The 23,501-nt window shown below is 42.9% G+C and overlaps 1 protein-coding gene and 1 long non-coding RNA gene across 2 annotated transcripts in view; one reads left to right on the top strand and one right to left on the bottom strand.

The window, feature by feature from the left end:
• haus8 (HAUS augmin like complex subunit 8) overlaps positions 1–11,948 on the bottom strand; it is a 103,620-nt gene extending 91,672 nt beyond the window's left edge. Inside the window, exon 1 of the mRNA XM_041204073.1 lies at positions 11,773–11,948. The gene's annotated coding sequence lies outside the window, so the exon portion shown is untranslated. The remainder of the gene's footprint in view (positions 1–11,772) is intronic.
• Positions 11,949–22,768: 10,820 nt separating this feature from the next.
• Positions 22,769–23,501, top strand: part of LOC121286803 — a 38,641-nt gene continuing 37,908 nt past the window's right edge. The window contains exons 1-2 of the long non-coding RNA XR_005945066.1: positions 22,769–22,910; positions 23,115–23,163. This is a non-coding gene — a long non-coding RNA (uncharacterized LOC121286803). The remainder of the gene's footprint in view (positions 22,911–23,114; positions 23,164–23,501) is intronic.

Genomic DNA, 23,501 nt, shown 5'->3' with positions numbered 1-23,501 from the left:
CAGAGGTTAACAAAAACATGACATCTCACCCACACAACTAACCAAAACTAACATATACACACAAAAAAATTAGATACAGTTGAAGGTAAAGCAGTGAGTATAAAAATGGAATTTAACTCAGTCTTTATTTCAGTATAGGCCTGATGTTTCGTAGTCAAGTTGTTACTTTAGTTGAAATGAAGGTCTCAAAAATGTAGACATTTCTCAGTGGTTGTTCCTAGAGTTGATGTGCCCGGAGGTTGTTTCAACAGGCAGGCTTGAAGATGGGGACAGGTTAGAGGAGAAAAGGGGAGGCTTAGTTTTTCTTTCAAGATATTGTAGGTAGTTAATTTGCTGTTTAACTGGCTGCAACAATTGATGACTTTGCCTGTTGGATCCCCTCACCCTTCCAACCTCTCTTCCTGTCTCTCTCTCTTTGCCTGACAGAATTCTGTCTGCATCTCTGAAGATGTTTCTGAAAAGCAGTTTGAATTTTCTGCTATATCTTTAGCAGGGATCTAAGATGGCCACTGTATCATGTGACCTCACATCAGCATTGATCTTGGTCCCAAATATGGTTTGTGGTCATTTAATTAACAGTCTGTAATCTTCTCCAACACTCCAACAGAGGTTTTAGGTGGCTAAAGCCTTTAGATTTGACAATGCAGATTTGCATTTTTACAACGAAGGTGTTAATGGGGTTTTGTTTATCTCCTGACTAAAACCACAGTGAGTTAATGTAAGAAAAGGCATCTTTGTCCTCTTCTTCCTCTTGCAAGATAAGATGGTTTAATCCGCAAAACTGTCTGGTCACTCTGAGGACCCATCTTAAGTTCCAGTTTTTTTTTTGAATAGTAGTCTTTTAAAATATGTCTTTAATGATTTATAATACCTTCATGCAGGTACTGTGTCATGACAGTCTGTTGTTTGCCCTGTTTTCTCACACACCAAATGGATCTCAAATACCTGTAAACTGATTCTCAAAATGCTATAAAGAAAGCTGTGCAGCTGAAGCCTGATGAATGGCAAGCACCATTCCTTCACCACTGACTGCAAAGCTAGGGCCATTGTCAACAAAGTGTGATGGGATATATTTTTACTGTATGTGAATGTGCCAGTGATCAGGAAATGTGTGCTACGTGTAAGACTTCTAATATAGATAAGATATGAATTCAACCCTTTCCCAATGGCCTGGTGGATATAAGCACTATCCAATACTTTTACTGAAATGATTCATGCTAGGAATGTGTCAGGTTAAATTCTTGGACCTTGCCAATTTCAACAAGGCCAGCAAGTTGGGGTGTTGCAATTACCTGTAATTTTCAGAATGCCAGGCCTTTGAAAAGTGCCTGCTACTGATTGCCATCAGTGAGCACACCCAGCCGCCTCCTCCCCCCACCACCCCTACAATCAGCAAAGTGTGTGTATGCGTGGAGCATCAGGTTCAGCTTTGCTTCCTTGCAGTCCAATATCCTGCCTAGACTCAAACATGAAGAATAGCTGGTTGGACAGGAACTGTACCCTTGTAAACATTAGTACTTTCAGAAGAGATGGGGGCAATCACAATATGTGGAGAAGACAGAAAAAGTTGCTTCAGTTATCAGTTTGTTTTTACACATTAGAAGTGAGCTGTAAAATGCAGATTATTACAGTATGACCAGGAGAGGGAGCACTCCATTGAGAAATGTACCTATCTGGTGATCTGTGCGCTATATAGGGCTTCAGCTGAATGACAAAATACTTCTGCCGCATTTCAGCCTTGCACATTTTTAATGAGAACATGGAGAAAGAATTATCTCCCCAGAGCCTGTCCATCATCTACAAGGCACAAGTCAGGAATGTGATGGAATACTCCCCACTCACTTGGATGAGTGCAGCTCCCACAACACTCAAGAAGCTTGACGTCGTCCAGGACAAAGCAGTTCGCTTGACTGGCACCTGATCCACAAACGCTCACTACCTCCACCACCGACGCACAGTAGCAGCAGTGTGTACCATTTACAAGGTCAACTGCAGCAATTCACCAAGGCTCCTTAGACAGCACCTTCCAAACCCACAACCACTCCCATCTAGAAGGACAAGGGCAGCAGTTGGATGGGAACACCAGCACCTGGAAGGCCCCCTCCAAGTCACTCACCATCCTGACTTGGAAATGTATCACTGTTCCTTCACTGTCGCTGGATCAAAATCCTGGAACTCCCTCCCTAACAGCACTGTGGGTGTAACTACACCACATGGACTGCAGCGGTTCAAGGAGGCAGCTCACCACCACCTTCTCAAGGGCAACTAGGGATGGGCAATAAATGCTGGCCCAGCCAGTGATGCCCACATTCAGTGAATGAATAAAAAAAATTCTTACAATGTGTAAAGTCTGGAATTCACCGAATATTGGCTGTCATCCCATGAGCTCTCCATCCCGTGGGACTATTCACTACATTGCTATTTGGCAATCCCATAAGAGGATCACCAAACTCCCTTTGTCGCATTGCGTTACCCAGATGGTAGCAGACTTGAAATGAGGTCAGTGACCTTGTCATTCCACTTTGAAATGGGCCTATCTGTGGGTATTCAAAGTGTCCACCTGATTCAGGGAATTGGCTCCTTTCAATCTGAATATCTGAGTCCCCTGCCCTATAGCTACAGTTACTGGAACATAGGGCCACCTCAAAACCCAGGCAATCTGGCCCACGAAGTTCTCCGGCAACTTGGTCCTAATTTGTTCCTCGTGGTTTTTCTTTTTTGGGGTTTGTGAGAGCCAGGAAGATTGGGAAGGCTGCCTTTCGCACTGTAGCTTCAATGCTGGATACCGGATAAACCCGCAATTTATTAGGGCTGCATTGTTGGCAAATAGGCCAACTGCCCCACCAGCAAGAGGCCTGGCCCCCTTTGAATTTGGCAGGCAAGCTGCTGTCAGATTGAGGCCTCAAGATTGGGCCAAGGCAGTCGGCAACACATGTTAAGTTATTGAGTGTCAAAATCACAGAGGATGTGGGCTCCGGGATGACAGCTGCTCAGGTTAATTTTGTGCCACACTCCTGCTCCTCTAGTGACCCACAGAAATAATTTGATGCTTAAACTTTAGCCCAGGTCCCTTCGGTTCCATCACCAGTGTAACTTGGTAGGAGTGCATGTATCATGCAGCTCCTAACCGGTTATGACCTAAAATGGCAATTGGGATCCTATTTAAATCATGGGACCTAAATTTCCACACAAATTTCCATACTAAAATGGACTGAATCAGGCTGAACAACCATCAGTAGGCTGCTCTTAAAATGGAACAGTAAAGTCACCGACACAATTTTGAGGTGGTTACTGCCCTGGTAAGGTCAGAAGAAGGAAGTGAAAACCAACCCCTTTGTATTGTAAATGAATATGAACATCGAGTTAAACTTTATATCTGGCTCCCCAAAGCTCCCTGGTACCTACTGAAACATCCAATGAAGATCAAAAGCTCAGACTCCTTTGACACAGCTTGCCGATCAGTCACAGGTAGCTCACAACATTGGGAGCCCAACAAAAAGGAAGTAAAAGAAATACTGGTTACAGCAAAAAACAAAAATGTTTACCAAACACAAGCAGAGCATGCAGCTGCTCGAAAGTCATTTCTTATGCACATCCATAACTGTGTTGAACTCAATCATCAATTATCCCCATGATTACTTCCCCTCCTCCCTCCCTAATCTTCCTCATCAGCTTCTGATGGTAAATTCCACGGACAGTGGGATCCCTCCAGTATCTCATCCTAAAGGTTATTAGCATGGATCTAAACAGTGAGTGTTGGCTTGTTATTCCTTATGGCTCAATAATTGCCTTCGCACATGCAATTTTCAGAGTGGGTCTTTGGCGAGTGATCAGGAGTAGGAATCCAACTTGATTTTCCCATCCCTTCACCAATGTTTGAATATCCATCCCCTTCTGCTACCGTTACCCACATTAGATTGGGCATTAAACTCAGTGTCTTTTGATCTGCATAACTCACTTACAAGCCATCTTTTTCAACTGTGTAAGGAGACCTCACTCCAGACCATCTGGACCCCTCAAGTAGATTTCAGCCTATAACTCATTCCTTGGTATCCTGCATGATATATAGGAAACATCTCAAACTCCTCATATAAACCCACACCCTGGTAGCTATTATTATACAAATAAACTATCCTGGTCTCTGGATTAGATTCCAGCCTGTGACCCACACCCAGGTACCTACGATTCCACAATGACAACATTTGACCTTGAATACCTATTATTCTCTGTTCAATTGGTTTAGGTGGCTCTGAGTTAATAGGCTCAGCTACAGGAATTACAAGAAATTTTAAGTTTTCATCTAAGCATAAGCGATTCCAGCACTGAGTTTCATGATTTAGCCATGATTTTAACAGTAAGGAATAGCATGAATATTGAATGGGCCTTTACTCACCTAATAAACATTTTTCAAGTCAAGATTAAGAGAGGGAACCCTTCAAATGTACTTACTGGTAAATTAGTGCATCCAACTAACTGAAGGCTAGAGGCAAAGATGACCAATTTGCGGCTATCTTGCGTTGCACTGACTATTGTATGTTCCTCCAAATCTGTTGAGAAAAAAACAAATAACTTCAAACCTGGACATTACCAGGGATGAGGGAGTTCAGTTATGAGGAGAGGTTGGGAAAGTTAGGTCTCTTCTCCTTTGGAACAGAGTATGTTAAGACATGACCTAATTTTCAAAATGATGAGAAGCTTTGAAAGAACAGAAAGAGAAAAACTACTCCCCCCTGGTGAGTGGGTCAATAACCAGACAGCACAGATTTGAAACAATTGACAAAGAGCTAGTCAAGAGGTGAGGAGAAATGTTTTCACTCAGATATGTGTCGATCTGGAACATTCGACCTGAAGAGATGGTGGAAGCTGATTCCATAAATAATTTTAAAAGGGAGTTGAGGATGAGGAACTTGCAGGATTACAGACAAAACATGAGGGCATGAGTCTAAACACAGCTACTCTTTCAAAAAGCTAGCAAAGGCACACGGGCCAAATGGCCACTTTCTGGGCTGTAAGCTTCCACAATTTTATGATGCCAGGAATTAATTGAATTTACACAAAACAGCTCCAGGTTTGAAGTTGATTCTACAGAGTTGGAGAAGCATACAGTTCGTGCAACGCAAGATGGCTGGACATCAGCCATCTATGCCTCTAGTCTTCAGTTGGATGCATTAATTTACCAGTAAATTCACAGCTTTAGAAAGACAGGTTTAAAGAATTAAGATTGCAGGGATCAGAGTTACTCCAACACAGCCTTCGCATATGATACAGATAAGCCGCAGAATGAGATATCCGGTTCCAATTCCTGCTAATCTGAACGGATTTATCAGTAACTCAAAGTATATGCATCACAATTTTCTCAAAGACCTCAGTCTTTACCTGGAAGCACTTAAAAATTGAAACCAGGGAGGCTCCATCCTCAGTTACCATCTATCATAATGATAGCCTGATGTACCACAAATGTCTTTTACAAGTGAAGGTAATCATAGTAATAAGTTTAAAGAAGTGATATTTTGAATCAGCCATCAGCACTGAGACTGAAATAAAGGTTTATATCTATATGTTGAAATAATGCCCTTGATGACCCTAAGAAGTCACAAAGCACTTTACAGCCAATGAAGTATTTTTTGAACTGTTGTCACTGTTGTAATGTAGACTAGGAAGGTCATGCATAAGGAAGGTGAAAATAATTTATTTCTGGATAATAATGAGTGAGCCTGTGGACTCCTGGGGGTCTGGGAGGATTAATTGCCAGAGCACTCCTGAATTAACTACAGGTTTGCCTCATGTAGGAAGTGGGGAAATGTTTGACTATACACAGGGACAAAATCAACTGAATGATAGAAGTGAGAAAGAATCAGTTTGAAGACCTTTTCACATTGCTGTATGCAAAAACATAAACCTTTAACCCCTTCCCCACTAGAGCAACCACCAGGACCTTGCTGATAAGTTATTTCTTTCCCTTCTTCAGCTCTAATTTTCTTCTTTCCTTCTTTCATTTGAGTCAGAGGTTGTGGCTTCAAGTCACCAAGTCCCATTCCAGCATCTTTCACAACCCCAGGACATTGTGAAACACGTTATAGCCAATGAAGTACTTCTGAACGGTAGTAATTGTTGTAATGTAGGAAATGCAGGAGCTAATTTGCATACAGCAAGCTCCCACAAACACAACGTGAAAATTAACCAGTTAATCTGTTTTTTTGCTGATGTTGGTTGAGGGATAAATACTGGCCAGGACATCAGTGAGAAATTCCTGTTCTTCTTCAAAGGAACATCCATCTTGGAGACCAGATGGGACCTCCATTTAGCAACATTGCCTCAATAATGCACTAGGAGTGTCAGTCTAGTTTTTTGTGCTCAAGTCTCTGGAGGAGCTACTTGAACCCTTCTGACTCTAAGGCAAGAGTACTATCCACTGAACCACCATTTACAATAGCCAACAGCTATGGCATTGTCAGACCAGGCACTGATATAGTTCAGCAAGCATAAAAGTGAATGGGTGAACAGGACTTGACACGAGTTACAAAACAGGTACCAGATAAGCTCAAGTTTATGAAGGGTGGTAGATGGGTGGATCTGATGAATCCCAAAGATCCAAGATATCTACTGGTAAGATTAATTTCCTCTTCCTGCAAATCCCACTAAACCAAAGCTGCCGTGAAACCCCCTATATTGGCAGCATGGTCTGTAAGCTATTTGAACTCAGCCAAGGGGCGAGGGACTTGTAAAAAAGGGCGAGGATTTTGAATGCTTCATTTCAAAGGCCAATCCTCACTAACTAACATCAATTAATATTGGGAGTAACTTGTTTGAAAAAGTGCAAGTGCATTCATTAAAGCATTTAGCAGAATTATATTACAGGGCTTCATAAAACTAGCAAACGCTGGCTAACGAAAGGTACACTGTCATCTCAGGGACCATAACAAGCAAGTTAGAAAAGACTAACTAAAGTAATTCAAAGGTTAAAATGCCATCCAGTGGCGTTCCTTTTTGTTGAGGTTTTTTTGTTATCTTCTTTAATCCTGTAGAAAACATTAAATTCCTCCCTACAACCGTGTTTCAGTGACAGCTGCTCCATTCAGAGATCAACTCCCTTCATTTTGCTCTCTTGTCTCTGTGCAAATGCCAACTCAAATTGGATGAAGGGGAGCTTAATTTCTAGCTGCTAAGGCACTGCTCCAGTCACGCAATACACCTACGGGGAATTTATGTACTTAAAAGGGCTTGCTGGCTGTAAAAACACAATAAAAACCTTCTTTGAATGACTCACTGGAACGGAAGGCTGCAATGCTGAAAGAGAAAAATTGAACTGTTTATAATGATATAAATGGATGAATAATGGATGGATGATGTTGGATAATCTGACTTAATGGAACCTGGCTTTAATTATTTCCACATTTTGTCTTGTGTATGAAGAGAAAATCATTCAGTGGAAGACAATAAAAACAGAACCTTATTTCAAATATTGTTTCTGCGGAGGTTTCTGCTCTTTCACAGGCTCCAGTTCAGCTTTGTGTGGAAATGTTTCCCCACATGCTTTTGTTTTCTCCTCCCACTCCTCCCATGAAGCCAATGACCATTGGCAGGGTTTGAATTCACCCAGTACTTAGCCCAAGTGGTCGCTCTTCATGCATGAGCCTCCATTGGAACGGCTGGCAGCCTATTCAAGCTTGAGAGAGATCCTGAGCTGGATCCAGTTATCTCCACACAGAAGGCATTAGGAAGATTGAAGAAAAGATTCACGAGAATGGTTCCAGGGGTGATGAACTTCAGCTTCATAGATAGATTGGAGAAGTTAGCTCCATTTTCCTTGGAGAAGGTTGAGTGGAGATTTGATAGAGATATTCAAAATCATGAGGGGTCTGGACAGAGCAAATGCAAGTGTTTAAGATCTGGAATGCACTGCCTGAGAGTGTGGTGGAGGTAGTTCAATTGAGTCATTTGAGTGGTAATTGGATTATTATCTGAAAAGGAAGAATGTGCACAGTTACAGAGAGAAGGCGGGGAGTGTCACTAGATGCAATGTTCTTTCGGAGACCTGGAGGGAACACAACGGGCCGAACGGCCTCCTTGTGCGCCATAACAATTCTGGATCAGGCTGATTTAGCTGATTTTATCCCACCCTATTCCAAGAGTATTGAGGACAATAGTTGTAAATCTATTGATGCCATACCACCAAGAACAGGAGCTACAAACACCCTTCTGGGAATGGGATGTACAGCTGCCTTTATACCACCAGGAATTGGACATAGAACCATCCATATCACACTGGGATTTTATTCCCACTTTCATGGCACCTGGATCCTTGTACACTCCATCCTTATATTAGCTGGGAAATGCATGTACCTGTCATGAAGAGATATTAATGTATATAATGTTATTGGAAATTGTTTTTTTTAAATAGAGGTTTAGTCTGTGTTTGTGTTAATTGGATTAGAGCAGCTAGTCTAGGTACTTTGATGCATAGAAGTTTTGAGATGTAAACAATAAGGTAAAGAGTACATTTGTATTTTGTTGAATAAACCATTCAAAGGCTGGAGAGGTGAAATCTTCCACCTAACTAGGAGACACCAAGCAATATGTTTATGTTACTAATAAAATTGGTATTATGAAAGGGGTTTTATTGTTAGAAGAGGTGGAATTCAAATGGCCTGGTGATACAATGAGAATTTACATTCAAAGGGAAAAGCTGGGTATAATAGAAGGGAGTTTGTGTGTGCAGGGGGTCAGAGGCATGTAATATCTAAGCAGCTGTAAGCCTACAACTGTCTGCAAAGGAACCAGATTGAAAGGAACCTCATTTTGAATTCATAAGGTGAAAATGCTTTGCCTGGTGTCTGTTTAATTCTATTGGTTATTATTGCCTTAGTGGAGATTAATTTGGGAATTTTTTTAAAGTTATGATAGCAGTAATTTATAGACATGTTTAATATCTTGTTGTAAATTAATAAATGTTTCATTTAGTTTGATATAAACACATCTGGAGGCTAGGTGGGTTCATTTCTGAATTCAGAGGTGCACACCAAAGATACCAATTGAAAATATAGGTTATGACAGTTGTTTAAAGTTTCCCTCTGGGATTTTAGATAACAGTCTTTACCAACTGCTGTATCATAACAGTGCCCCATTCTTATACCATCTGGAAGGGATGCACAACTACCCTTATCTTTCTGGGAATGGGATCTACACCTGCCTCTATACTGTACCACTGAGAATTGGATCCACACTTGTCCTTATTCTACTTAGTGATATCGAAGATGCTTTAGAAAGTGTGAGTCCATTCTTCACCTTGGGTTCGTATGTAGGTAGTTTAGCACTATCAAATATGCCACATCACAAACCATTTCAGCTCTTTTTCTAATTAGCTGATGAATAAAGTTGTTAGTGTGGTTAATCATCAGAATACAATGATTTAGATCTACTGGTGCTTCTCTGCTATTTGATGTCTTTTTTCCAGGGGATGGGGGATGCCCAAACTGCAGCTAATAAGTCAAATGCAGGGTCCAAGCTCCAGCAACTCAGCAGCTTACCCCACAAAGCAAGACACCAACTTCAAAGTTCAGGCAATTTACGGCAACAACTTACATTTATGTAGCGCTTATAATGCAGTAAACTGTCCCAAGATGCTTCAAAAGACAAACATTAGAACTGAGCAGCGAAGGGAATATTAGAACAGGGAGAGGTGGGTTTCAGGAGCATCTGAAAGGAGGAGAGTGTGAATTGGAGAGGTTTAGGGAAGGAATTTGAAAGCTAAGGGCCGAGGCAGCTGAAGGCTTGGCCACCAGTGATGGGGTGAATTAAATCAGGAACGAACAAGAGGCCATATTTTTAATTCTATTTTTTTGTCCTGCTTGAATATTTGTGATTTAGGAGAGCTGGTTTTGTAGTGCCGTTGCTCCAGTTATGAATTATTTCTTGATAGAAAAGCAAAGGATGATAATAAATACAACTTGGAACATTTGCACATTAATAGGAATATGGATTTAACCTTTATTCGTAGCTCCGGAGGCTCAATGATATGTGGCCTTTGAAGGCAAGCTGGTTTTCCTTTGGTAAGTTGTTGGTCTCAATTTACGTGTTTTATTTGATTGTTGTTTTTTCAGTTGTCCCGCTCCTCTCAGAAGAACTTCAAAAATGGGCCATTTGGCCCTTTGAGCACATTCTGTCATGTGGTTGACTTTTAAATGCCCTCTGAACAAGAGCAATTAGGGATGGGCAATAAATGCTGGCCTAGCCAGTGATGTCCACATCCCATGAACAAATTAAAAAAAAATAACATCAAAGCTAATCTACCTTTGCGACACCTCCCTGCACTATCCCAAACTTCCTTGATTCTCCTCGTATCTAACTTATTAAGCTGCTTTTCACAGGGCAAGTGCTTAAAGGACACCTCAGCTAAGCAAAGACAACAAGTGTCAACAAGCTGCTCAATTATGAGGTGGAAAGAATGAGCATCACAGTTAAGCCTGATCCTGTCCTTATCAGCTGCACACTTTCCAGTAAGGGGTCAGGAGTGGGGTAGGGGTGATTGGCTAGTGATCAGTAGTTAGGAAGCCAACGTGATATCCAGGATATGACAAAAGGACAGGACAGTAGAAATGATCAATCAAGATCTGACTGAATGACGGGGCATGTTCAAGGGGACATATGACCTACTCCTGTCCCCATTTCTCATGATATTTCCCTTCTCAGACTCAATGGTCCTGAGGACAATTGTAGTACCTTTTTTACCCAACCCAAGAATCAAAGCTCTGTAGGCGAGTTGGTTTTATCTGTTAGACCACCCAAGCAGCCCAGGGTTACTTTCATTGTAAATTATACTTCCTATTAATTACAGAAGCATTTGAAAAGGAAATGAAGAACCTGCTCTTATGCAGCATCCTTCTTGGCCTAAGGACATCCAAACTGCTTTCCAGACAATTCTGTACTTGTGAAGTGCTGTAGTATAGGAAACCGCAGCAGTCAATGTGGCCTCAGTCTAACGCCATACCCAATAGACAGCATCTCCAACAGTGCACCACTACCTGAATACTGCATTGAAGTGTCAGCCTAGATTTTTGTGGTCAAGTCTCTGGGATTTGAACCCACCTCCATTTAATTCAGAATAAAGATGCTACCCGCTAAGCCACAGCAGACAATTCTGTAATATTACTTTATACCGTCAGTGACAGATCTGCATTCAGATTCGGCAGCAAGGCGTAATAGCATGTTCATGTGCACTGCCTCTTTGAATCTGCAAATACAATTTTCAAGAAATGCAGTTAAAACCAAAACTGTGTTTGTGGTTTTGTGGATGTGGTCACTAACTTTCAGTTATGGCAGGTCTACTCTTGGCCGGTGCTCAGTCCCATTCATTACCAAACTCAAAATGTCAAAATGATGGGAGCCAGTCGTAATGCCCGCCCAGTGGGTCCAAACACCATGGAAAACAGCCTCCTCTCAAGGAGCATCTGAAGCCATAGATATCCATTTGTATACAGGTTTAGCTCCAAAGACATGTTTGTCATTAGACCTAACTCTATTACAATGTTGAGTATAATACTTACATTTGGACAGCATCTTCTCATATCCTAAGGAACTCCTACATAGCATTTTTATAGCCAAGTAAGCACTATTGAAGTTTAGTCACTTTTGCAATTTGGGGAATGAAGCAGCCAGTTTGAGCACAACAAAATCCCACAAACAACAATAGATAGTAACTAGATGATCTGTTTTAATAGCATTGCTTGAGGGATTAATATTGGCTATGTCAAAGACATTTAGGATTGTTCCTACCTTATGGAATGCTGACTGTATCCTCACAATCTCATGGATACTATCCATTATTGGCAATTATTAAACAGCTGCTCCTCAATGAGGTCCCATTTGTGGAGTCATTATCTGCTTTTTACTGCTTGGAACCAATCATGTCAGTTTTGAAACTCAGTACCAGCTGAATACATCGTACCACCCACAAGGAACTGAGAGGAGATGCTGAAGGCAACAATGAAAAAGAACCAGATTGACATCAGTAGGGATGAAATCATTAATTCAAAGAACACCTCAGTAATTACGTAACTTGAGCCGTGTGCATTAATACAGTCTGACTGTACTTAACGTGATTGTACCTTTGCGGATCCAAACTGCAAACTCGCCCTTCCCCTGAATCAATCTCTTGTAGAATTGCCTTTTAATTTTCCTACTTTTGATTATTATGATGTTTGATGGTTCCACCCTTGAAATAGCCTGAACCAGCAACATTAGCACAAGCCTACACTTTGTGAAACATTCTATGTCTCCCTCAATGCTCTGTGTAGGATGCAATTCTCAATCAGCAACCTAAGGTAAGAGATGAGAATTGTTCATTTGGACAGGATTGAGTTGTTGCATTTTCATTAGTACCATTGTGACTGGGATTTCTGTAAAGTGTAATGACATACACAGTCTTTGTCCAGCATCCCACTTAAAAGGTCCAGTAGCACAATTATAGATTCTTTGATTCTAAACTTGAGTGGTTCATGGAGGTAACATTTTGATTATATAACACTAAAGTCAGAATTTGCATCTCCATAGCAGTCTTTCACATCCTCAGGGTGTTCCAAAGTCCGTCACAGCCATTCAATTACTTATGAACTGCAATTGCTGGGATTCTGCAGGCAAAGGCAGTAGCCAAATTATGCACAGCAAGATCCCAAATATAGCATTCAGGTTCATTGAACTCACCAAGCATAGAAGCAGAGAGTGGAACTGTGACCCACTGAGGTTCAGCACATTGGCAAAGAGATTATGAGTGGAGGAAATATAAGAATTGGACTGATTCTTAGTTACAAGGACGCTAGCAGGTAGGAGCTAGGTGCAGGAACAAGACAAAACTTATCTCGACAACACAATTAGCTAGCTGAGCTGGATGTATTTCTTTTCTCCAATTGTGAAATAAATATCAACAAGAGGGCTCTATTCACCCCCATCCTTAGCTCCTTTTTTTGTTTATTCATTGATGGCATGTGGGTATAGATGGCAAAGCCAGTTATTGCCCATCAATTAAGAACAAACCTACAGTGATCCACCATAATATCCACTTGTCCCTTAAATAGCCCTACACCATGGGGAAGTCCACCCCATGCGTTAATCATTCTTTGTGAGCCATTTCCAGTTTGTGTCTGCCCATTTATAGCCTGTAAACTGGGAGGAGAATTATTCCTGCTTTCTTCCTCTGGTAGAAACATTCTAGATTATTGGGCATTGGTTGCCAATCCCCACTTTGAATCTATGCCCTCTTGCCCTATTTACAGGAGTTAATGTTGCAGACTTACATTTGCTTTTTTTAATTGAGAGAGTGCCCATCAAACTAACTCTTTGGGGTAGGAAATATTTTTGGAGGGGATATTGACTCAAACTAGGCAGTATTATGTTGCCTACCTGCTAGACACCATCACACTCTTCACCAGTTCCATTGATTTCAATATAACCAATGTCACGCTATACCATTGACCAGAAACTAAACTAGCCATGTAAATACTGTGGCTACAAGAGCAGGTCAGAGGCTAGGAATCCTGCAGTGAGTAACTCACCACCTGACTCCCCAAAGCCTGTCCACCATCTACAAGGCACAAGTCAGGAATGTGATGGAATACTCTCCACTTGCCTGGATGAGTGCAGCTCCAACAAGACTCAAGAAACTTGACACCATCCAGGACAAAGCAGCCCACTTAATTGGCACCCCATCCACAAATGTTCAATCTGTCCATCACCAATGCACAGTGGCAGCAGTGTGTACCATCTACAAGATGCACTGCAGGAATTCACCAAGGCTCTTTAGACAGCACCTTGCAAAACCATGACTGCTACCATCTAGAAGGATAAGGGCAGCAAATGCATGGGAACATCACCAGCTGGAAGTTCCCCTCCAAGCCACACCCCACCCTGACTTGGAACTATACTGCTGTTCTTTCACTGTCGCTGGATCAAAATCCTGGAACTCCCTCCCTAACAGCAACGTGGGTGAACCTACACCACCTGGACTGCAGCAGTTCAAGAAGGTAGTTCACCACCACCTTCTCAAAGGCAATTAGGGATGGGCAATAAATGCTGGCTTAGCCAGCGACACCCATATCCCATGAATGAATAAAAAACCCGTCAACTGGATGGCTTTAGTTGAACCATTTATTGTTCAAATATTAAATATGTAAATTATCATAAATTGTCAAAGCATGTGTAGCCTTCGGCAAACTTCGAACATCTGTCTTGGAACAAAGAGCACTAAGCCTGCCTAACTGAAAGTATATAGAGCAATAGTTCTGCCCAATCTGTTCTATACATGCAAGACTTGGATGTATACCAGCGTCATGCCCCAAGCACTTTCACTTGAGCTGCCTTCAGAAGCTTCTTTTGATCAGACAGCAGGACAATATAGCAGACACTGCAGTGCTCACCCGAGCTGGCATGCTAAGCATCCACACCATATTGAGACAATCACAACTAAGTTGGGCTGGTCATGTAACCAGAATGCCTGACACTCACTTATTAAAGCAAATCTTCTATGGAGAGCATGAGTCTGTGGTGCTCTCTCGTAGTGGTCAAAGGAAATGCTGCAAGGACACTCTGGAGGCTTCTCTTAGGAGTTTTGACATCGACTTCAACTCCTGGCTGAAGCTCACCCAGGATCACTGCACCTGGCACAACCAAATAAAACACAGTGCAGCCTCCTTCACAAGTAAGCATGAATCAGAGGCAGAGAGAGAATGCAAGGAGAGGAAATTCTGAGCCAGCAACACGTCCAAAATTCCATCATCTGCGATATCCTGTTCTATTTACAGCAGTATCTTCCACTGGAGATTAGCCTTAGCAGTCACCTACGTGCCCACTGGAAACTTGCCAAATACCCCAGATGATGAAAATGGTCACCTTCACCTCGGAGGATGAGCTAAATATGTAAATTAACATTACTATTTACATTAATTTTCTTTCCTCTTTTCATTGCTCCCTGTACCTCCACTTAGATATATTTTTACACATGTTTGGCACCAAGAACTTCTTTGTGATTGTGAAATTTGGAGAGGTTGATTTAATTCCTGGGTCCTTTGCTACTACTGAGCCAGCAGCCAGTATAGGATCTCAGGAAATCATGGGACTCATACAGCACAGAAGGAGCCCAACTTTAAAGCAGGTGATAGGGTAATTAGTCCTAAACAGGAGAGTTCCATGAGATCACGTGTGTTAATGTCATGTCAATTACATTCTCAAGGTTGTTGTGGTGCCTTCTAAGAATTGACCACAGGAGACTCAGATACCGGTTAACGATCATTTTATTCAAACGAACGCAGTGAGAATCTGCTTTAGACTGGCTAAAACAGAACTCTACCGATTACAGGAAAAGCATCTATTTTATGCACAACTAGTCATGTACACATTGTGTTATTCAAATTCCAGTCTTGTCAGTACATAATCAAACAATAAGCAGATGTCTCCATTCCAAGATATGTACCTTTTCCTTACCCAAGCAGCACCTCTTCATCTCATCCTAGCCTGGCTTCGTCCCTGGCACTGTTTGTCTTTACCTTAGCTGCTTATCCTCATCCCTCCCTTCTGTCACCTATCCAGTTAATCCCTTGTGCTCCCAAAGGTCTTTCTGGAGAGCTCTGCTAATGTCGGCCATATGGTGTACAAGGTTCGCCTGGAAAGTACAGCTGACCTTTGGTTTTACAAATATAAAATCCCTGTTTGACTACGAGTCCCTTTTTAACCCTTACAAGGTTAAGAGAAACAGGTGATGGGTTTTAATTGTCTTTGAGCAGAATAGGGGATAGCTGGAACACTGGGTTGAGTGGGTGGATGCTGTGAGGCTGAACCAAGTAACTCTCAATAAAGAAAAGCTTTGTGTCTTAGTTTTGGCTTCACAAACCAGCTTGTATCTTGTTAACAACATGAGGGCACATGCTAAACCTATAGGATACAATTCACCCAAGGGGATCTTATTGTTATTCTCCCAAGTTGCACAATGCCGCTCTTTAACATTTTTGCCATGGTTTATTGCAAAACCTTGGCTCATGTTTTTTTTTATTCATTCATGGGATGTGGACTTCGCTGCCTAGGCCAGCATTTATTGCCCACCCCTAATTGCCTAGAGAAGGTGGTGGTGAGCTGCCTTCTTGAACCACTGCAGTCCACGTGGTGTAGGTACACCCACAGTGCTGTTAAGAAGGGAGTTCCAGGATTTTGACCCAGCAACAGTGAAGGAATGGCGATATATTTCCAAGTCAGGATGGTGAAACTTCCAGGTGGTGGTGTTCCCGCCTATCTGCTGCCCTTGTCCTTCTATGTGGTAGTGGTCGTGGGTTTGGAGATGCTGTCTAAGGATCCTTGGTGAATTCCTGCAGTGCAGCTTGTAGTCGGTACACACTGCTGCTACTGTGCATCGGTGGTGGAGGGAGTGAATGTTTGTGGATGTGATGCCAATCAAGCGGACTGCTTTGTCCTGAATAGTGTCTCACTTCTTAAGCATTGTAGGAGCTGCACTCATCCAGGCAAGTGGGAAGTATTCCATCACACTCCTGAATTGTGCCTTGTAGATGGTGGACAGGCTTTGGGGAGTCAGAGGCGAGTTATTCGTCGCATGATTCCTAGCCTCTGACCTGCTCTTGTATCCACAGCATTTATATGACTAGTCTAGTTCAGTTTCTGGTCAATGGTAACTCCCCAGGATGCTGATAGTGGGGGATTCAGTGATGGTAATGCCATTGAACATCAAGGGGTGATGCTTGGATTCCATATTGTTGAAGATGGTCATTGCCTGACGCTTGTGTGGTGTGAATGTTACTTGCCACTTGTCAGTCCAAGCCTGGATATTGTCCAGGTCTTGCTGCATTTGCACATGGACTGCTTCAGCATCTGAGGAGTTGCGAATGGTGCTGAACATTGTGCAATCATCAGCGGACATCCCCACTTCTGACCTTATGATGGAAGAAAGGTCATTGATGAAGCAGCTAAAGATGGCTGGGCCTAGGACACAACCCTGAGGAACTCCTGCAGTGATGTCTGGAGCTGAGATGATTGACCTCCAACAAGCACAACCATCTTCGTTTGTGCTAGGTATGACTCCAACCAACGGAGAGTTTTCCCCCTGATCCCCATTGACTCCAGTTTTGCTAGGGCTCCTTGATGCCACACTCGGTTAAATGCTAGCTTGAAGTCAAGAACAGTCATTCTCACCTCACCTCAGGAGTTCAGCTGTTTTGTCCATGTTTGAACGAGGGCTGTAATGAGGTCAGGAGCTGAGTGGCCCTGATGGAACCCAAACTGGACATCAGTGAGCAGGTTATTGCTAAACAAGTGCCACTTGATAGCACTGTTGATGACCCCTTCCATTACTTTACTGATGATTGAGAGTAGACTGATGGGGCAGTAATTAGCCGGGTTGGATTTGTCCTGCTTTTTGTGTACAGGACATACCTGGGCAATTTTCCACATAGCTGGGTAGATGCCAGTGTTGTAGCTATACTGGAACAGCTTGGCTAGGGGCACGGCAAGTTCTGGAGCACAGGTCTTCAGTACTATTGCTGGAATGTTGTCAGGACCCATAACCTTTGCAGTATCCAGTGCCTTCAGCTGTTTCTTGATATCAGGTGGAGTGAATCGAATTGGCTGAAGACTGGCATTGTGATGCTGGGGACCTCCGGAGGAGGCCAAGATGGATCATCCACTCGGCACATCTGGCTGAAGATTGTTGCGAATACTTCATCCTTATCTTTTGCACTGCTGTGCTGGGCTCCTCCATCATTGAGGATGGGGATATTTGTGCAGCCACCTCCTCCAATGAGTTGTTTAATTGTCCATCACCATTCACAACTGGATGTAGCAGGACTGCAGAGCTTAGATTTGATCCGTTGGTTGTGGGATCGCTTAGCTCTGTCTATCACTTGCTGCTTATGCTGTTTGGCATGCATGTAGTCCTGTTTTATAGCTTCACCAGGTTGACAACTCATTTTTAGGTGTTCCTGGTGCAGCTCCTCATTCATTCAACCAGGGTTGATCCCCTGGCTTGATGGTAATTGTAGAGTGTGGGATATGCCGGGCCATGAAGTTACAGATTGTGTTCGAGTTCAATTCTGCTGTTGCTGATGGCCCACAGTGCCTCATGGATGCCCAGTCTTGAGTTGTTAGATCTGTTCGAAATCCATCCTATTTAGCACAGTGGTAGTGCCACACAGCACAATGGAGGGTATCCTCAATGTGAAGGCAGGACTTCATCTCCACAATGACTGTGCGGTTGTCACTCCTACCAATAGTGTCATGGACAGATGCATCTGTGGTAGGCAGGTTGGTGAGGGTGAGGTCAAGTATGTTTTTCCCTCTTGTTGGTTCCCTCACCACCTGCCGCAGACCCAGTCTAGCAGCTTTGTCATTTAGGACTCAGCCAGCTCAGTCAGTAGTGGTGCTACCAAACCACTCCTGGTGATGGACATTGAAGTCACCCACCCAGAGAGCATTCTGCACCCTTGCCACCCTCAGTGCTTCCTCCAAGTGATGTCCAACATGGAGGAGCACTGATTCATCAGCTGAGTGATATGTGGTAATCAGCAGGAGGTTTCCTTGCCTATGTTTGGCCTGATGCCATAAGACTTCATGGGATCCGGAGTCAATGTTGAGGACCCCCAGGGCAACTCCCTCCCAACTGTATATCATTGTGTTGTCACCCCTGCTGGGTCTGTCCTGCCAGTAGGACAGGACATACCCAGGGATGGGGATGGTGGAGTCTGGGCCATGTAAGAGATGATTCTGTCTGATGTTGCCTGACTACACTGTGAGACAGCTCTCCCAATTTTTGCACTAGCTCCCAAAAGTCCATAGGAAGGACTGTGCAGGGTTGACAGGGCTGCGATTGTTTCCAGTGCCTAGGTTGATCTGTCTGGTTTCATTCCTTTTTTGAGTCTTTGTTTACTAGCTCATTTCAGTGGGTCAGTCATATGTAGGCCAGACCAGGTAAGGATTACAGATTTCTTTCATTAGTGAACCAGAGGGGTATTACAAAAATCAACAATGGTTTCATGGTCACCATTGAACTTTTAATTCCAGATCTATCTGCCATGGTGGGATTTGAACCCAGGTCCCCAGAATATTATCCTGGGTCTTTTGGTTATTAGTCCAATAACAATATCACTGCACCATCACCTCCTCCCTCATGTGTGTGATGCTTAATGATATTTCAAACATGCATTGAGGTATTTGTTACAAATTTAGGGGTGTGGCACTAGTTCACTTATATGTCCCAATATCTCAATGAGGAGTACTGCAATTAGCCTCCGTGACCCCCAGGTTATGGAGCTTGTAAAAACCAAATCAGCCAAGATTCATTATCCAGTGACCCCACAACTGGAAAAATAATGCCTGCATGTTGTCAGGAACAGAATTAGAGTCAGCTGCGATGCCCTCCACAGTCAAACAATAGACTCGCATGATGGCCACCTGAGTGAGGCGCTAGACTGTGGCAGCATGCCTGAGATCACACCACAGTATGAATCAGTGACTTCAGTAAAAATTTAATACATTTAAGGTGGGATAGGCAGATTTTTGGTGCCTCAGGGAATTAAGGGATATGGGGAGCAGGCGGGAAAGTGGAGCTGATGCCCAAGATCAGCCATGGTCGTATTGAATTGGCTGGGGGTGGGTGGGGGGGTGGGCAGGCTCAATGGGCCATATAATCCACTCCTGCTCCTATTTCTTATGTTCGTGTAAAGAGATAGGGAAAAAATTCATAAAGGGTTCTGGGAGGCCCCTCTTGCATAGAATGTACATTCAGGACAGGGCTCAATGGATTTTGGTTTGCTTTTAAATGTTGCCTCAAGTATAAGACCAAAACTAACCAGAGTGGGAAGTATATGTATGGGCCTAACGTGACAAGTGAGTTCTGATAATGAACGACAGCTAACCTCCTACCAACAGCTCTTGATCTGAAAGGCACCATGAATGGATTCATTTAGAAAGGCAGACTTTGAGTAGGAAATTTGGGTCATTAGTTCCAGATTACTAATGGCATGTACAGATTGCTCTGTGTGTGCATATGTCAATTGCTGATGCCCTTTCTGAAGGAAATTACAATAGGTTAGTGTCTCAATTCTGCTGCTGAATTAGGAATGTGAATTTATTGCTCAGTGCTATGAGACGATGAATTCACATGCTTGTTGTTTCTCTTCGTCTGGGAGTAAGAGCAAAGGTAAGTTAATCATCCCAAAAAAAAATCTCGTTGGGAGGGTTTTGCAAAGAAGGAGATTGCAAAATTTAGAAGAACGATAAATTGTTCAGCCGAACAAATCAACCACCCGCACAGATCTCTGGCAGGCAGCTTTTGCATGGATTCCACCACACCTATTTAACCCCCATGAGGAAACGATTCGACAAAGTTTCTCCCTGAAACTCTTCCTCGAAGGTAAATGAGACAAAACTCTTATGTGCTGTGCTATGCTGTGATTCTGTGATATTTCAATGATCATGTGTGGAGAGAGTAAACAGGTTTGACAATTCAGGTGCGACTGCTTCATCGGGGCAGACAGCTTTTCTAGCCTTCTTCCAGACGCTGGCTGACCTGCTGAGTTTTACTGGAATTTTTTCGCTTTTGTGTCAGAATTCCAGAACCCGCAGTTTGTTTGTTATTTTTTCATTCAGAGCCTTAGTTTCACATCTTACCCAAAACATGGCATATTGTCTTTACATCTAATTCTGGCCTCTTAAGCAACTCTGACTTTATTTGTTCCGCTACTGGTGGCTATGCCATCGGCTACATAGGGCTTCAAGCTCTGGAATTCCCTCTCTGCATCTCTCTGCCACTCCACCTCACTTTCCTCCTTTAAGACACTCCTTAAAACTTACCTATTTGACCAAGCTTTTGGTCACCTGAGCTAATATCTCCTTATGTGGCTCAGTGTCATTTTTTGTTTTATAATGCTCCTTTGAAGCACCTTAGGGCAATTTATTTTATTTGCAGCAGAAAAGAGCAAGAAAGCCCAATAATATAAAAATGCCTAGGCAGGGCCACCAGTGGTGGGGCAATTAAAATCATGGAAAAGTGTCTGTTAGGAACACTTTCCAATCTTCTAAGGGAAGAGGGTGGATGCAGTAAAGCTTTAAACAAGATAAAGCTCCGTTAAAACCCTCTTGGAAAGGATGATGGTAGATAGAAGAAAGAGGGATTTAGATTGTTTTCAAGCTGAACACAAAGCGATGAAAGGGCAGGAGGGAACCTGACCACATGACTCACTTGGTAAGCACAATGTCTGGTCTGCAATAGTATCATGAAAACCAGGTTGGTCCAAGGTTTGATCCACAACCTGTACTCAGTTAGCTGATCTTGCTCCAGGGTAACAATACAGGTGCTTTAATTATCCTCAGCTTCAGGAAGGGAGGAATACTGACTGTGATTCCTGCACTTAATTACTGTGCAGTAACCCAAACCCCTCTTCCCGCCCTTGCCCAGGCATATTGGAATGTTGAATGTGAGTGAGACCAGGGATCGGCTGTGATCCCCATGGAACATGGGAAATAGAAGCAGAGGAAGGCCATTTGGCCCCTCGAGCCTGCTCTGCCATTCAATGAGATCATGGCTAATCTTCTACCTCAACACCATTTTCATTTTCAGATGGCACTTATTCAGCAACATGAGTCAGCAAAATGAAATAAAAACACAAGAATTGAGCTTCGTTGTGTTGAAAGCTTTACTGCATCCACCCAGCTCCCTTAGAAGGTTGTAAGGTATACCTAACAGCTGTAGAGAGATGGTGGCAGAGTGGTAATGTCACTAGACTGGTAATCTAGAGACTCAAGCTATACCTGGGGATGTGGGTTCAAATCCTACCATAGTAGCTAGTAGAAGGAATTTAAATAGCTAATTAAAAATCTGAAATATAGAAGTTAGTATTAGTCATGGTGGCCATAAAACTATTATTGACTGTTTTTTTAGAAACCACTTAGTTAACTAATGCTCTTTAGGGAAGGAAATTTGTCATCCTTGCCTGGCCTGTATGTGACCCCAAGCTCACAGATGTGGTTGAATCTTAATTACCCTCTGAAATGGCCTAGCTGGGCAATAAATGTTGGTCTTGCCAGTGATGCCCACATCCCATGAAAGAAAGAATTTTTAAAAAGTTCTCTGATTTTAAACACCCCACCACCGGTGGCCCTACCTCCAGCTGCTGAGGCCCCAAGCTCTGGAATTCTCTCACTATGCCTCTCGACCTCACTGTCCTCCTTTGAGACATTCCTCAAAACCCACCTCTTTGAATCAAGCTTTTTAGTACGTGCGCTCATATCTCTTCATGTTGGCTCATGTGGCTTTGCTCCATAACAGTGGTATGTAGCATCTAGGAACATTTCATTATGTTAAGGCGCTATATAAATGCAAGATATTGTGGAAGGACGGATGGGAGTTCAGCTTGGGTCTGCTGCCCCCGACTAGTCTCCTCGCAGTTCACACTTGGTCAAGTTATTGGAGAGCTCCAGTGGAACCGTGTCCAAATGAAGGAATCAGAAGTCTTCAAGGGAAGGTGAATTCTGTTAGGCGGAAAGGGTTAAAAGCAAGAGGGGTTTTTTACTTGCAAAAATAAAAGATTGCGCCCACGTGTTCTGGTTGTAGCTGTGACCTATTTCCTGAAGGAATCTGAATACTCTTTCAAAAAAAAATTGCACTCAACTCTACAAACAAAACGATTCTGAAGCCTCGGGTGCATTGCACGGCGGAGCTAGCCTCTCCCCCCCCCCCCCCTCTGCTTTCTCTCAGTCTGTAGTTTAATTCGATTGCAACAAACAAGAGAGAGGAAGTCTCCAAGGAGCACTGGTGATGCACTGGTAAATGGGATAAAAGAGGATACGTTTGGCCACCCAGTGAGAGTAAAACCTTGCTGTATGTTGTCTCTTGTGCCTCCCCCTCCCCTCTCAGAACTGACAAGGTATAAAAAGTGTTTTCGGCTGCACTAAGGCGTCAGAGCTGGCAGGTCACGTTTTATATGGCATGTTAACATAGAGTGTTTAAAAATATATTTTGAAGAGATGGTTTACCAGCTCAGAGGGCGTGTCGCCGGCTTTGACTGCTGGTCTTATTTCACATTCCAGCAAATTCAAGATGTCGATAATTTATACATTTTACTTTGTAGGCAATTAGATGCCTTCTCCCCGTCGGGTTAGACCTTACGTCCGTGGCAGGTAAGCCTCGTTTTTGATGAAATGGAGTAGCTTGTGTTCCTGCAGTAAACTTGTATTCTCTGCCTGGGATTTATTCCAGTGCCCGTGGGCGGGAGTTGGAGTAATCGGAGTGTATTATGTTGTTAAAATCCACTTTCTCTCCCTCCGCATGGTATTGCTGTAAGTGTTAGTCATTGCAAAGCATACCGGCGGCAAGAAAATAACTAGGAGCAGATTCGGGGTAATTATTCCGGGTTAAGTTAAAATTGGCATTTGGGATTATTAAGTGCCAGCTGAAGAACGTTAGGAAAAGGTTAAAACTTTGCCTCGGTGTTAATTTCTTGGGCAAATCCTTGAGA

Source organism: Carcharodon carcharias, chromosome 14 (genome assembly GCF_017639515.1).
Source record: "Carcharodon carcharias isolate sCarCar2 chromosome 14, sCarCar2.pri, whole genome shotgun sequence".
Classification (NCBI taxonomy): Eukaryota; Metazoa; Chordata; class Chondrichthyes; order Lamniformes; family Lamnidae; genus Carcharodon; species Carcharodon carcharias.
The sequence above is the reverse complement of the archived record's forward strand: the minus strand, read 5'-3'. Positions and strand labels throughout refer to the sequence as shown.